Source organism: Opisthorchis viverrini, assembly GCF_000715545.1.
Source record: "Opisthorchis viverrini unplaced genomic scaffold opera_v5_198, whole genome shotgun sequence".
NCBI lineage: Eukaryota > Metazoa > Platyhelminthes > Trematoda > Opisthorchiida > Opisthorchiidae > Opisthorchis > Opisthorchis viverrini.
Genome location: NW_008751849.1, coordinates 954125 through 970012, shown reverse-complemented (window position 1 = coordinate 970012; position 15888 = coordinate 954125).

The following is a 15888-nucleotide window of genomic DNA, read 5'->3' as shown; positions in this document are numbered from 1 at the left end:
TAATAAGTAACTCCGCAGCGAAGGCATTCTTCTCTTCATCGGTAGCCGTCCGTTGCTGTGTCACGTTTAGTTCATCGCACTACATTTAAAGCCCAATAAGAAATACAGGATAATGGCGGCTGAAAATTATTGTTAGGCGGGCTTACCACCCATTTGCCGGCCTAATTATTGCGCTATCAGCCTCCATTTTATTTTCACAATGATGTAGCACAAACTTTCTAATTGCGCGCCAATTCCATATGGGCCATTTGACTTCAGAGCTCTTATAGGCTTGAAAGATCGATTCACAATCAAAGCAATAATGTGTACTTTATGTGAAGAAGTAAAATCTGGATATGGAAATAGGTCGTCGAACGCGAGATAGATCTCGCTATGGGCGAGTCTAGAGTGGTCGTGGTGTACCATTAACTGTTGTCTCAACCAACACGTCCCAATATTATCCACTAAGGTTATTCACCTTTGAGGAAAAAGTATAAGAACAGGTTACTGTCAAGGAGGCCGTTCATCAGATAGCCCTCGATCCTTAAGTGCCTCAGTTTACCGGCATTTTCTCTTTATTGTGATACGTTTTCTCATATTCGACTTGCTGAAAGATGTTGGCCCTAAGTGCAACTCACTTTCGCAGCATGGACTTCAAACCATCGGTGGGGAAAATGCGGATTCGGTCAAATTTAATTTTACCTAGTACATTTGCGGCAATCTCACGGATGCACCGAACGCCCAGACATTGAATGGGGAATTGCGTGTATCGTAGCCAGTCTAACCTATCGGTCAGTTACCAAATTCGTCGCATTTCGGGGCATCCAGGGTTCTTGCGTTTTCTTTTTCTAAAAGCCACTGGAATCTGTTATTTTTCCACAATGGGTGGGTTAATTTGTGTGCTTACCTCATATGATGATCTGCCTCTACTAGAGGACTACACGGCTGAATGAAGTATTAGGGTGTGGATTTAACATGACCGATAATAAAGTTTGAACGTAATACGCTACTCATAAGGTCGCTGAAAATTCTCCGACAGCCCACGACGGGTTTCGCCATTCTTGTGGCTCATCAGGTAGGCGCAGTTGGAAAACATCACAAACGAGCGATTTAGCTGGGTTCCAGGTGAGCCGCCGGAACAACCAACTTAGTTTTCAAATGAGTGTATTTCGGTAATAAAGTTCTCCTTCTGGACGTAGCTTCCGGTCTAACCCTATTGATCGGCCTGGTTAATTATTCAAATTATTTTTCCCACATGCAGTCCCAGAAAACGCCATGAACATCACAGTATCTGTTCTACCTGGCCAACCACAAGCAAACGTATCATGGGCTACGCCAACTTCAGACGTCAACTCAAAATTTTCAGTCAGCTTGTACAATGGATCCACTCCGATTCAAAGTCGGAAAACTGATCAAAGTCACATTCTTTTTCAAAATGTTGCCTTATGTGCTTCTTGGACAGTTGGAATTGTGGCTGAGAATGAACATGGATCCAGCCCGGAAGAATTTAGCAGGGAGTTTCGTATACCAGCAAGTAAGTCTAAAATCTGGAGTATTCTTTAAAGAACCTCCTAGCCGTGTAAAAGATGTTGATCTGTATGCGAGTAAAACACATTCCGTGTCCATTCAAGCTGTCCTGAAAACCAGCCTGACTGAACTAGCTTGTCACTAAACAAGGAAGTTAAGGTAAAATAATTCCACCTTCTGGCCCTCCTCCTGAGAGATAGACCCGTGCTGCTTAGCCCCACTTGCTCCATCTGGTTAGTCCGTTTTCCATAGAATACCGACAGATTCGGAAGCGAAGAGCACTATCAACAATTCTGCATAAAGTGACTAATCCGATGATAGCTTACGGGATCACCTTCGACCTTATGTGACCTTACACTATTGTCGCTGGATTTCACTCAGTCTGGATCCACCTGTTTAAGAGAAATGGTTGAAGAATTGGGTTAGCTTCCACTTTGCTGAGCTAGGGAGTGCTTGATCATGTGAGGTCAGACGCAATTGTTACCTGAATGGTCTATGTTCATTAGCTTTCCCAACTTCATCTGGCCTACTAGTTGGCCAATCCTTGACTTGGTAGAGAGGGATGAGGGAGATCACGAAACGTTTGGGTGCTGTCGGTGCAACTCGTCCTCCAGGATTGGGACCGCGTGATCCCCACCGTGCCTGGTTGGAGACACTACAAGATATGGCTTCTAACCGATGTCTGTGGCATGCTTGTTATCAGATTCTCTCCAGATTGCATGAGCGAATGTCTGAAGTTGTAGGCACCTTGGAGTGATTGTAGTAAACTGGCACTGAGTTCCTTTCGCATCTACCTTTATTATTTTCTCTACAACAAGGCCTTCAAATACACCATGGTTGTACGGCAGTAAAGCATCACTGCTGAACACTGATATCATGCTGTCGATGATTATGATGGCGAGTGTAGTGGAGGTTTGTCGTTGTAGGCAGATGTGGTTGGTTCAGCAATAATCTTCAAAGCCCTATCCGTTGTTTTGTTTCAAAAACTCTTGAAACCTTCGGAACCACCAGCACAATGTATCCTCAAGGTAGCCCTTAGGATTGGATTGTTCTTCATACGCTACGTAGGCTTTGTGTATACGGTGAATACTTTTGTTTCCCACATCCATCCAATCATAAGAACGCCGGTAACTTAAGTAGTCCTCCATGAGCCCTGCTGCTCACCTGTGTCGTGGTCACTGTTCTTTAAGGTTAAAAAAACTCCGCTTAAATACGAGGTGTTGCTCTTAGTATTGCCATCAGATATTTCATAGTATTATTTGTTTGACACGACGGGAATAATTCATCACGATGCAAGCGAGGCCACATGTTCGCGTCATGTCCCACGCTTGGTAAGAGCAGAGCGCAGAAAATCAGCGCTATCGCAAAAGCTTATTGAAATCTAACTAAGGTCAAGCAAACGCTTAGTTCTCGCAACTGTTCCAAAGTTGCATATGAAAGTATCGATTTTACATTCGCGTATTCCCGGTTTCTAAGCGGTTAGCCTGGTCTGGTACGTTTCTCTCAAGGCCACCAGTCCTCGCACCTGCACGCTATTCCCACGTGATCCACATCCTATTCGTAATGTTTGTGGTTCATCAATGAAACGGAGTGGCTACAAACTTCTGGTATTGCGCATCTGTCACCTTTATGGCAGATGCCGCAACCAGGCATGCAGCACCATTTTTCGGTTTGTCGATGCAGTGGACTGGAGATGAGAGTGTGGGATACGGGAGACGAACGCAGTGAGAACGGCCTAAAGAAAGGCTCGAATTCGCACCGGTATACCTGGATGGCATACGTGCGTTATGCGAACGCTCAAAGCTTATTTCGGTAAGCGAGCTTGATACCTCGGATCAGCATGTAAAATCTCTCCCAATGGTTCCACCGCTCAGGCATTCAATCTCCCTAAGTCTCATTGGGTCACCTGATTTCACGTGTCCTCGCCGGTTTGCATCGGGGGCTGGCTGTGGACCCCGCCAGCCCCAGGCTGCACTTTTGGTTAAGACCAGTAAAGTTAGCCCGCGCAGGGATGGAGAGAGGTGAGAGGGGGGTCGGTGAATGCAATTCAGAAGGCTTTTTCACGCCGTACCGGTTGGGAGAAGGCACTTAAGCAAAGGCTTGATTCTCGGGCTAGTGGAGAGCGGAGATGAAGAATGGCCTAAACGAATTTTCGGTCTGTTTTGTGAAAAACAGACCGTCGGTGTACGAACACAAATAGCCCGCAAGTAGGGGAGTGAGGGATTTGAGTCTACTCAGGCTTGTGCGGTCGCTTCATGGCTGTCATGGGCTGGCTCCGTAAAATGTTGGATTAAACTTACAGCATGGGGCTGGACGCAGTCTGACTCTCGTATAAGGACCGCATCTGTTTGCAACATAGTAGTGAACATCACTGAGATTCAATCACAATGTATCGATTGAAACAGAGCAGCCCTTCATTCCTGGTCACAGCACAACGTAGCTGACCGCGGGGAACGATTTTCCTCAAACCAGTGACTGTAATGTTCACTCAGAAAAATTAGACGGTCACCCTGAAATTGTCTTATCATCGGTGACGTTGCAACTATGCCCGCAGAAATGAATTAACGGTTCATTCAATTTATTTCACTTGATTCTGTTATGCACATTGTGGTGGACAAGCTTGTACGCAGTGAATCAACCCCTTGAGTGTTGTTCTTGCTGGTTCGATCAAACTGACCGGCTAACCAACAACCGACGGTCCGCAAATAGGACTGATGGCACCCTGATAAACGTGCAGTCCAGCTTTGAAGTTTGACTGGACAGTAGCGGTAAATAACCACGTATCTCCAGACTGGCTAACCATAATGCTCCAATAACCGACAGTCCGCGAATAGGACTGATGGCATCCTGATAAACGTGCAGTCCAGCTTTGAAGTTTGACTGGACAGTAGCGGTAAATAACCACGTATCTCCAGACGTTAATTATTGGCCCCCACGTCATTCCGACGCTTTTATATTCAGCATGAACATTGCAGTCGATCAGCCACTATTCGCAACCACTCAGCCCTCCGGCAAGTTCTGATCTGTGTTCACCGTTGAACAAGATCATCCACAACTAGAACCTATTCTTCCGCCGGCACTTTCCAAAATGACGACAGTCATATGGAGTTGGTGGCTGAACGTAACGCAAAGTTGCTGAAAAGTGTAACGGCTTTCGCCTCGCTGTGTGTAATCAAGTAGGTGTGGTTTCATCGTTCCACTAACCTATCCTATCAATTAATTACATTATCAACTGCGTTTTACGATCTATAAATGAGTAGTTAGATAAAATTATATTTCTGCTAAGGGTAATAAAATCGAAGACGGTTTCAGGCCAATTTGAAAATGGAATGAAATTTCCAGGACTGTAGTACGTTCTTCTGATAAATCGTTGTGTGTTGGATAACCGGCTCCATTCTATCATATACTTTATAAGTTTTTCGGCCTGAATGTCTCTTAAGAAGCTCCGCCATGTAGTGGAGAAAAGACAGTTCACCTCATACCTGTTTTTATTTTCACGGAATTCTCTGTGTTGTGTTCGTCAACTTCTCTTAGTCCCCAGCCTACCAAAGAACGTTAATGCAGCAACGGAGTTGAACGCTCCCAGTGTGACGGTTTCGTGGGAATACGACGGCAGTTGCGCTGTTGCCGAATTCACCGTAAACGTCTTCAAATCTGACGGGACGCTGATCAAATCTGCGAAAACGTCTGACCAAGTAACACGGATTGTCGATTTGCCACTCTGCGTTGACATGTATGCGGGTGTGTTGGGAAGCAACGATGTTGGATCTGGTCCACAAACGAAGAGCCCAGAGTTTTCCATACCAGCAGGTATTTCTTGACTAATCCGGAATCGTTTTACCCTCTATTTGAGTCTTGCTCTTCCGTTAACTGTCAAATCGCAAGCAAGTTTGTAATGAATGTATGGCCCCAGGGGTTAACTGCCACGAAGGCATCAATATGAAGAATTGCGAACAAGTGGCTTCGATAGCTTCTGTTTTATATTAAGTAGGGTTCTAAAGGGATAGAAGCTTTACAAAGGCGGTATTTAATCGGTTTTCTTGCCTTGGACGGTGAACCCTGGACCAAAGCAGTCTCAAGACCATTTTGGTGACACAGGCAGGTCAAGTAACCAGATGGTAATCGCCCCGGATGTTTCGCATGCATTTCGGGCCCTAGAACGAGTTGAATTCCACCGACGGACCACTTTGGTTTGATGGCTGACACTGGACACTTGAGAGGCGATTGCACTGATCAGTTACCTGACCATTTCGGCTCTCCACTAGTTTGGTTTTTGCTCGCATGTTACCTTGGTTAGGCACCGAGTCCCGCGGACCCACACGGTTTAGTGGCGAGCAAATTATAACGTGACTAAGGATCGATAATCTATATACTACGTTGGTGTTTTGTAACGGATCATCATTAAGTGAAGGCATTGCAGTTTCACATTGAAAAGCTGGTTGGACGACGGGTCGATGGTTCCGGAGTCATGTCGCTTCAAAAAAGAAAACAGCCTGATTTAGATGGTATTGTAGTTCACAGTAAGTCAGAAGAACACGTAAGTACGGACAGGGGTGTATCGAGTACACGCGGCCAAACTGGTCCGCTTCCGTTGCAAGTAAACAAACAGCAGTCACATACCCAGTCAACCCATAGCGCTCACGCGAGCCAACCAATCGGACACGCACCCAATCAGCCACTCAAGTCACACGCCAGACCGATGGTGGAACGACGAACGGACACGCACACGCGCAAACCGACACACCGAAGCAGCTACTGCAGATCGGCTTCTTGGGATTCAGGTGCCTGCAACAACCTGTCTTGGATATTCGGATAAGCTGTGGTTTTGTCTCTAGACTACCCGAAATGACAGGCTCCGTAGGCCAGACATTTCATCCGGTTTCTCTTGTATCTCACGTTTAGTTTAGTATACTGATCACATGCGTTTGCGGTCTATATACCCTCCAATTTTTTCCTTATCTTCTCGTCGAGGCAATATATCAACAGCAAAGCTGAGTGCATTACAAGGGAAGACAGAGGATAGGAAGTCTACTGTATCTGTCGGATACGTAAATGACAAAATATTGTCCCTATGGTGTTGATCGGTTGGCTATTCGGTTCGATTTTCCAACAACTCTTTTGAAAACAGTGCTTTCAGGCTTGTGTGTGAAAAATATCATCTGGCGCTGCATTTGTTTAGCAACAGCTTGTACTGTCGAGCGTAAAACTGAGCGTTAAAAGTGCATTTAAAGATATTTCTTTAAAATCGACAGGTAGAACAGTACATTGAAAGTCATTCAGCAGTTACAAATATGGGCGCATTGGTAAACGAGACTGAAATATACGACAAGTATTTGAAGGGCAGATTTTGAATTTACTGTATGAAGTCGAAATTCTCCTCAAGATTGTGAATGACCACAGTTCTACCGACCTCTAAAATGGTAGCCCACAGTGAGCTACAGGTGGCTGGTAAGGTTGAAAGAAACGAATGGAAAAAACTTTACTCTGGTAGCACACACCTGAGCAGTAATGCTTACCTGTATAATCGAAGCATCTGATTCACTTTAGAAGTACAAAATAGGAGGAACACGAAGCAACATTCTTTTCCCCGCCATGCTCATACGGGAAACTATGATATGCAGAAATCAGTGGTGAGAACCCACAAAGAAATAAAAGACATCCGTTGACTGGTAGTCACCTCACGTGCATGACATCGCTGCCGAGAAATTCGCTCATTTTCAAGTCAATTTGGTTTTCACGAGAGACTTAGCTGAATTTCTCGTTTATGATATTCTGCAACTGAATGTGCTGCACACAGGCCGCCTCATGTTTCGATTCGCATGATATTCGAGATATCGCATTATATTTTCATAAAGGAAACTACTCACAAGGTTGCTGAAAACTGCTCGCCGCAGTGCGATGATTCGTACACTCAAAAACCTATTCAGCTACACTGAGGAATGTATGTGTGACACGGACACATCAATTTGGTCAGTCTGGTCAATCTCCTGGTCCCTCAGATTTGGGGTTAGAACGCTTATAGTGAATTGCTCCTTAAAATTTAGGCCATTCTGACAGTTTTACGTCGACCACCGCTGCTTAGCTTCCGGACTTTTGAACCAAAAGCTCTGGTTGAGGACACCAATCGTTCTCCTATCTGCTTGTGGGCATCTTGACAACCAGCGTACAACCACGAAACGCTTACATACGGATAACAGTGAAGCGTAGATGTTCTCATCTGGCGTACTGTTAACGACGATGATGAAGAGAGCTCAAGATATTATCGGGTAAAAGCGTAAGGTAACTGTTGACTCCCCATGTGTTGGAGACTGGCAGCGACTTAAAGAGGGAAGTACTCTTATGAAGGTTAAATTATGTGGCGATGTCCGTATTTCTGTCCGAAGTAGTTATCTCGAAATCTGTTGAACTGGTAATAAGTGACATGAAGAAAGCAGACTGAAGACCAAGCTTTGTGTTATGCCGAATTTTAAGCTACTGATTTAAGCTACTGAATTAAGCAACTGATATCGTATCCAAAATTCAACCAGGCCCTTTCTGCAAGAATGAAAGGGGGTTACTTTTAAACTGAGTTGTACGGAGGTTCGATTGTTCTGCTGTTTACCGAGGACGGCAAAATTGTAGAACCTACAGGGCTGTTGTAAGGCAACAGCAAAAACTATCAGAGGAGTGGATAAATCGAACGGTGCATTCAATACAAATACTGTAACAAATCAATAGCGCATTTGTCTCGTCTGTTTTTTTTTAGTTCCCGTCTCACCGACCGTGGTTCGAGCGAAAACACTGAATAACGTGAGAGAAGTGACTGCTTCCTGGGTATACAACGGCACTTGTCGCCCGACGGAGTTTGACGTGAACGTCTACAATCCAGCTGGGTCGTCCGTCAAATCTGTGGTCACACGTGAAAAGAAAGTGAAGATTTCTGAGCTACCCGTCTGTGTTGCCCTAGTCATTGGTGTTCTTGGACGAAACGAGAATGGGCCTGGTCCACAAATGAAGAGCGAGCAGTTTATCATAGCATCAGGTAACTGAGTACTGGAGCTTTTGGTTGATATCCCCAGCATTATAGACATATTCCATTAACTCATTTTGACCAAGTTCCCCTAATTCATGGAAGGGGATGGGCTCATAAAATTGTGAACCTCGCTTCCAAGCCAAACTTATGCTGACGGTGTCTGATTACACAATGTAAGTTTCATATCATCGTTGACAAAGCTCTCATGGATCTCCGTCTTCTTGACCGTAGGCTGGTCTCGTGTAGCCGTCGTACCACGAAACAATCGTGTACAGAGCCGTAACCCTCGATAAGACGTCCTATCTGCAAACACGCTGAGGGTGTTTGGCTACAACCTCATAGTGAAACGGACTTGGTGACATACGCAAGCCGTGTTTACCCACCCGCGTTGAAATTCCATTTCAAACTCTCGGATTCCTCAACAGATAAAAATCGGGTTACGTATCTTCTAGGACCATTTTTTAGCGAGATCTCTTTAAAGGGAATATAAAACAGCAAAAAACCCACTTTTTACTTATACTGGTCAGTTAGTCCTTTCCTGCTTACTTTCGAATAACCAAGATCGTATTTGATCAAGTCTTACTTAGGTTACCCGAAATCCTCGATTGCCAACGCTGTCATTCTAGCCTGCTGGTGCATTCTGGGACACGCTTTCTTTGTGTATCGCCTGAAAGCATAAAGACACAAGTGAAGCAGAGGGATACAAGCTGCAAGTTCATTGCAGCTCAGACCGGAAATGAATGACATATACATAATCAATATCTACCCTATTCGCCCCGATGGGTGGTTTTGCGTTTAGTCCCAGCGTACTATGCCTCCAATATTGGACTCGGATGATTGCCTCTGTACATTTGGCCCAAAAATTAATCTATCCTATGACCAGTGGGATCAAAGCAAAACCAAATATTACTTATGGAAGATAAAAAACAACACCATAACCTACCCCCTTCTACTCATACCTACAGCCTGTGAGATCTACACTGAAAAGTACCCGAACATTCGTAGTCCTCGAAACCTCGCAAACTTCTAGGAAAAGAAACCGCTGGCTTTGGGAGCTGCCATATCGCCAAGGTTGCAGTTGAGTGGCTAGAAGTACATGAACACCGTAACTGGTACCATCACCTTGCTGATAAGAAAACCGTTCATTTGGTGTTTAGCTGGAACCTAGAGGGTTTAAGTCATGAGGCATTTGTAGCATCCGTTAGTTACTTTTGTATGTGAACATGTAACATTAGGAACGGTAGGGACGCTAGTTCCCCAACTTTTGTAGCTTATAAAAAACTCTTTGTTGACAAACAGGAGCGAAAACTCACGCGTCTAATAGACAGTAGCAGTTGTTTTCATTTCCCTTCCCAAATTAGCAAACCTGACATGTTGAAAAGGTCTGACGTTCAACATAGTGTGTTCGTTACTATATATTCTAAACGAATAGAACAACCTAATTACAGTAGCAAAAAGTAGTCAAGAACGACTACTGTTCATGGTAGGCGAAATTGACTTTTGCGAACCCTAGTTTAGCTTCAGTTTCTCTAAAGGTGGTATGCCTCAATCGATCACGGTTCAGTCTGGTACAACAGGTTTGCCACTGTATTTTTGACCTGTCTTCAAAAGTAAAAAAATAGTTTCCAACTCTTTGTTTTCTTAGTTCCGTTATCTAGGACATTATGGAATAGAAATTAGGGAAGCTGTTGACGAAAAACTGAGTGTTCATATACTTCTGCCTCGAAGGAAGTAAAAAAGCATGTTTAAGTCTTTGCTGATTATTCTACCACCGTTTCAGCCCTGCACATCGCCAACCGCAATGCTGTTTCCCGTAACGGCTTGGTTTCCTTCACCATGTACAAGAATTTATAAAGACTGTAATACACTACTCATAAGGTCGCTGAAAACTCTTTGAAAGCACATGATCGGTTTCGCATTTATTGAAACCCATCAGGTTGGCTAAGTCCCTTAGTGTCTGTCAACCACATGTTCTGATTGAACCCAAATTGCAGGAAATTTGACGTATACGCTCATCTGCATACCAGTTTGGTTTTGACTGGAGACACCTGGAACCCAGCTGAACTCTCGTTTGTGATGTTTTAAGTTTTTGAATTTGTCGCACCAGGTCGCCTCATGTTCCAGCTGTTACGATACTCGAGTACACTGTGTGGACATATCACACGACTCAGGTGAGTCTTTCGTCGATGATGAATGCATAAATTGAAAGAGGCTGTGTTTCCTCCCAATGACTTTGTTCGGCGGGCAGCATCCGTGGGAGGTGTGGATCTTGATTTGCTTACTCTCACCTTGGAGAGCCCTGGAAAATATGTGCCGCTCTTCTGGGTTCATGTCCTCGTGTGTCCATTATTTTTTACTTGATCTCTGCTTCAACGGCGAAATTTTTGTGATCAAACCTCGGTGTGAATCAAAGAACTTTGAAAGCCCGTTTTCGTACTTGTTCATCATTCCTAGCTTGTTCTCACGCGACGATATTAGGCTTGTCGATGCAACCCAAATGTCTCAACTGGGAGGGTCGAACCTGGAAAGTGTCAGAGCAATGTAGCTAGATTTGTCAAAAGAATAACCCGTTGTCTAAAGTATTCTCAACCACAATCGGTTACCAATGTTTTTCAACTCGTCTTTTTTTACAGTTCCCGCTGCACCACAAGAGATTCAGGTGCAAAAGGAGGATAGCGTATCCACCGCAGTCGTTTCATGGGACTATGATAGCGCGTGTTCCGCAACAGATTTCCAAGTGTCCGTCTACAATCCGAGTGGGGCTTCTTTAAAATCTGTGGTCACAAACGATCGAAGAGTCGAGCTTCCCGATTTGCCACTGTGTACGATCCTGTTTGTTGGTGTACTCGGACGCAGCGTAGCTGGAAATGGACCGCAATCAAACAGCTCGCAATTCAACATCGGTGCAGGTGAATAGCAACCTCTCTACTACAGATAATACTTTACATCCTCCACACATTATGCATTTGTCTGACTCAAGTAAGATTGAGTGCAGAAATTTGAAGAATTCCGCGGATATCAGCGCAGAACATGCATAATCCCGGCACTTAATTTCCACTCGGTTTAGGCATACATTTCATATTGATTACAAAACTAAATACACTGATGTACACTCGGAAAAGTAAAACTCCAAAATGAACCATGTATAATATTGCAGAATTCGGTCCGGTAACAACTATATGAATATCTAAACTTTAAGCGACCACCAAGAATTGAAGTGGATTTTTCTGAAAGCAAGTGAACTCCGTAGAAGTATTTTCAGAAAAAATTACCACATGTTACTCAGAAAATTGTGCTAATATTTTTTTCTATTTTGCTGTTAATCTGAAATTTTACGACCTTGTACCTCAAAAGAGAGAGAAACTACTTGAGACCCGAATATTGTGTCTCAGATTTGCTTCGATACCCAGATTTTTGGAGTTGAGTTAAACGTGGCGAGTTCATACTCGCAAACGTCAAATTCTTCGACATATACTACTTTAAAATATGTGGATTTGACAACTTCCATAATTTCAGCCAGGTAGTTTGTCACTTTGCTCTTTGAGGAAATTAATCATTGTTGCACTTTCTGGCTTACTTCTTAGCAAAACTGAACATGACCCGGTTTTCTTTGGTTTTCCATTCCCTCAGCTCTGGCACTGACTTCTATTTTAAAGAATCTGATGACGTTCATCGCATTAGGGTGACAAAACTGCTTAGTTCGATTTTTAAAAGTACTTTACGCGAGATACCTACATCATCTTGGATAGCAAGAAGTAGAGATCGATCAATATTGCTAGCATCGTATATTTTTTGGCAAAATCAATACGTACAAAAGAGTACAACTTTTCCCTGTATCTCCACTTGAAAAGTTTGAAGCGACACCATTTCTTGTTGATAGGTGACAGGCAGTGTCGGCAAAAAACGGGAGTTTACGAACGTTGGTCCTCGCGAGAAAGCAGGCCGGCTAGTTCGCAGCAAAACTGACGGACAGTACTACGTCACTAATGTCTCTGGGCTTTAGTCATTAGTCAAAAGTACATGAGAGGAATAAGCAAAGGGATGGGGGAATTATCACAATTGTGTGGGGAAATTATCAAAATGTTTATCGTGTCACAGTTAAAGTGGTGTTGTCAAGACTGCTTTGTTGATTGAATGAATATTAGACTCACTTGACCGTTCGGACAGTAACTTCAAACTACTAAATAAACATATTCAGTTGTAGAATATCATAAACGAGATATTTAGTTAAGTCTCTCGTGAAAACCAAATTGATTTGCAAATGAGTGTATTTCTCGAAAACAGCCCGATTAGGGTTCAAGTAGAACACAAGGTTGACGGAAACTCGAGGACTGCGCCTACCTCATAAGCCCCAAGAAGGGCGAAACCGGTCGTGGGTTGTCGAAGAGTTTTCACTAACATTGTGAATAGCTTCATTTGTTGTTTGGTGACCCGAATAGATTGGGGTCGGATATAATTTTTGACAGATTTCGATAGTGTGCCATTGAGTTACGCACGAATTGGCAAACTAGTTTTAACATAACCAGCAGTTTTAGGACAAACTTCCTAGCCTCTTAGGTAACCCAACTCTGGTGACAGTGGGAACAATCGAACCTCAGACAGGTATACGATGTTTCAGACTGAACCTCAGTGTCTGGTTTATTCTGAATGCATTTTCGGTGTCTTTATTCCCCAGAATCTCTAGCTTCACTCTCTGATCTTTTACAGTTCCCAGCCTACCAAAAAACATTCAGGTCAAAACAGTTGAGAATGTTCCAAAGGCGACAGTTTCGTGGGACTACGATGGGGTGTGCGCCGTCAACGAGTATCGTGTAAGCGTGTATGCACAGGATGAAACTGTTTTGACGTCCTTCACCACGAGTGATCGGAGCATGGAAGTCGTTGACCTACCAATGTGTGGAGCACTGCTTGTTGGTGTACGTGGTCAGAATCAAATTGGACTGGGTCCAGAGGCAAAAGGCTCAGAATTCACCATCTCTGGAGGTAACTTCATGAATGCTTCATTGATGAATTGTTTATTACATCGGTTCATTGCGAAGTTTGTCAGATTACACGGTGCTAAAGGGCAGGTTAGACAAAATATGTATCACTAAATTAAAATGGGCCAGCCAGGTGTAACAATGGGATCATTGGTTGCTCTGACCTTCCCGCAATCATGTCTTTCTATTCACATCCACCCGTAACAAAACTAGCTGACATTATCAGCTCACAGACTGAAAGCAACACAGAAAACACGGGGTTTTTAATCCTTTGCCAATGAACTACGACGTTGCCTATCCATCTCTGACGTTTGACCTGTACCTTTCAGCGGTCCCATTCAGCTTATAACTCCAGTTGTCATTCGAATGTTAGCGGAAATACTAATTTGTCATAATATCTTAAAAATCAGGCTAAGTTCTCCAATTCAGAAACACGATGCAATGAGAGGACTGGCAGTTTTGGGGCAATGGAACGATTTATATTTTATTTAGAAGCTTTAAAGGAGCACATTAAAGTTCTCTTTTGATTGGGTCTTCAACTCCTTCAATTTTGGCTCCAAGAGATCGGCACAAGAGATTAGTTCAGCTTCAACCGTCGTGCACTTGGATTCTAAGTCAGGAAATATTTATCATATCTACGGAAAAAATCCGCAGATTCTTTGTCCGCTTAAGCTTGGAGAATGCAAGCGCAGCTGAGATACCCCCTTCCCTTTTTCCTCGTCTTCCCGTAATATGTTATATATATATATATATATATATATATATATATAAATATATATGTTCACATATATCTTGTGTTAAAATAATATAACCGCATTCTTTCAAACACCAGTTCAACAAGGAGACGGTCATTTTTTCCCGCACTGATTTCTACATGAGTCTTCATTTATAAGGTTCTATCTTTCAGTGCACAATTCAGAGTGGCGCAGTCATAGTGGTTGTCAACCTGTGAGCTAACCGAGGGGTATGAGAGACTAGGAAAGTGTGCGAACTGCTTGGTGATAGGATGAGGACCGCGTGTTCCCCACTTCATCTGGTTGGAGAAGCTGCAAGATATGGCTGCCAGTAGCGTTCTTGCTGCCAGTTTCTATCCAGATTGCCTGAATGAGTGTCATAAGGTGTAGGCACCTAGGAATGATTATAGTAAGCTAGCACTAAGTCCCTTTCTCATCCACCTTCATAATTTTCTTCAAAATAAGACTTCTAAATAAATTATTGTTGCAACGCAGCGAAGCATCGGTGTGAAACACTGATGTCGCGCTGTTGACGACGATGATGATGATGACGATGATGTACAATAGACCAAATCTCAGGCAGTGTGATGAGTTATTCGAGCAATGTAGTGGGCTGTTTTCATGACCTCTTTAGGGCTTGAATATGGTTGTATACTGATCAGATGTGAATATTTAAGCCCAGCGGACAGAGCAAGATCCATTTATGCAGCCTGAGCAAAACATACAATCTTGAAGGCTTCTGAGATATCTTCGGCCCTCGGAGGAATTCGAAGGAGTGGAAAAACGTGAACTTTATGGAGAGTTACATTCCTTCAATTGGGCACCCGTCAAATGGCATGAAATGACTGGTTCTGATTGACTAGGGAGGCACAGCCAAACAAGGTATATTTATATGACGAATTGCCAATAGCTGCGTTCCGAAAATGTTCATCCACCATATTCTCCGCATGTCTGACCTGTACGAAGACCTGGTTATGTGGAAGGATTTAGCAGTGGTAAAGACCGAGATATTTCTTAGGCAATCTACCATCTTGTGAGGCAGTGAAGAACTGAAACTGGTTTAAAAAATATGGATAAATGCGTGCTTCTGTATACCTATGACAAGGCCGCCTCCATATAGCGCCCCAGCTCTACATGCATTTTCAATACACTGATGTCTGTTGACGACGATGATGATGATGACGATGATGTACAATAGACCAAATCTCAGGCAGTGTGATGAGTTATTCGAGCAATGTAGTGGGCTGTTTTCATGACCTCTTTAGGGCTTGAATATGGTTGTATACTGATCAGATGTGAATATTTAAGCCCAGCGGACAGAGCAAGATCCATTTATGCAGCCTGAGCAAAACATACAATCTTGAAGGCTTCTGAGATATCTTCGGCCCTCGGAGGAATTCGAAGGAGTGGAAAAACGTGAACTTTATGGAGAGTTACATTCCTTCAATTGGGCACCCGTCAAATGGCATGAAATGACTGGTTCTGATTGACTAGGGAGGCACAGCCAAACAAGGTATATTTATATGACGAATTGCCAATAGCTGCGTTCCGAAAATGTTCATCCACCATATTCTCCGCATGTCTGACCTGTACGAAGACCTGGTTATGTGGAAGGATTTAGCAGTGGTAAAGACCGAGATATTTCTTAGGCAATCTA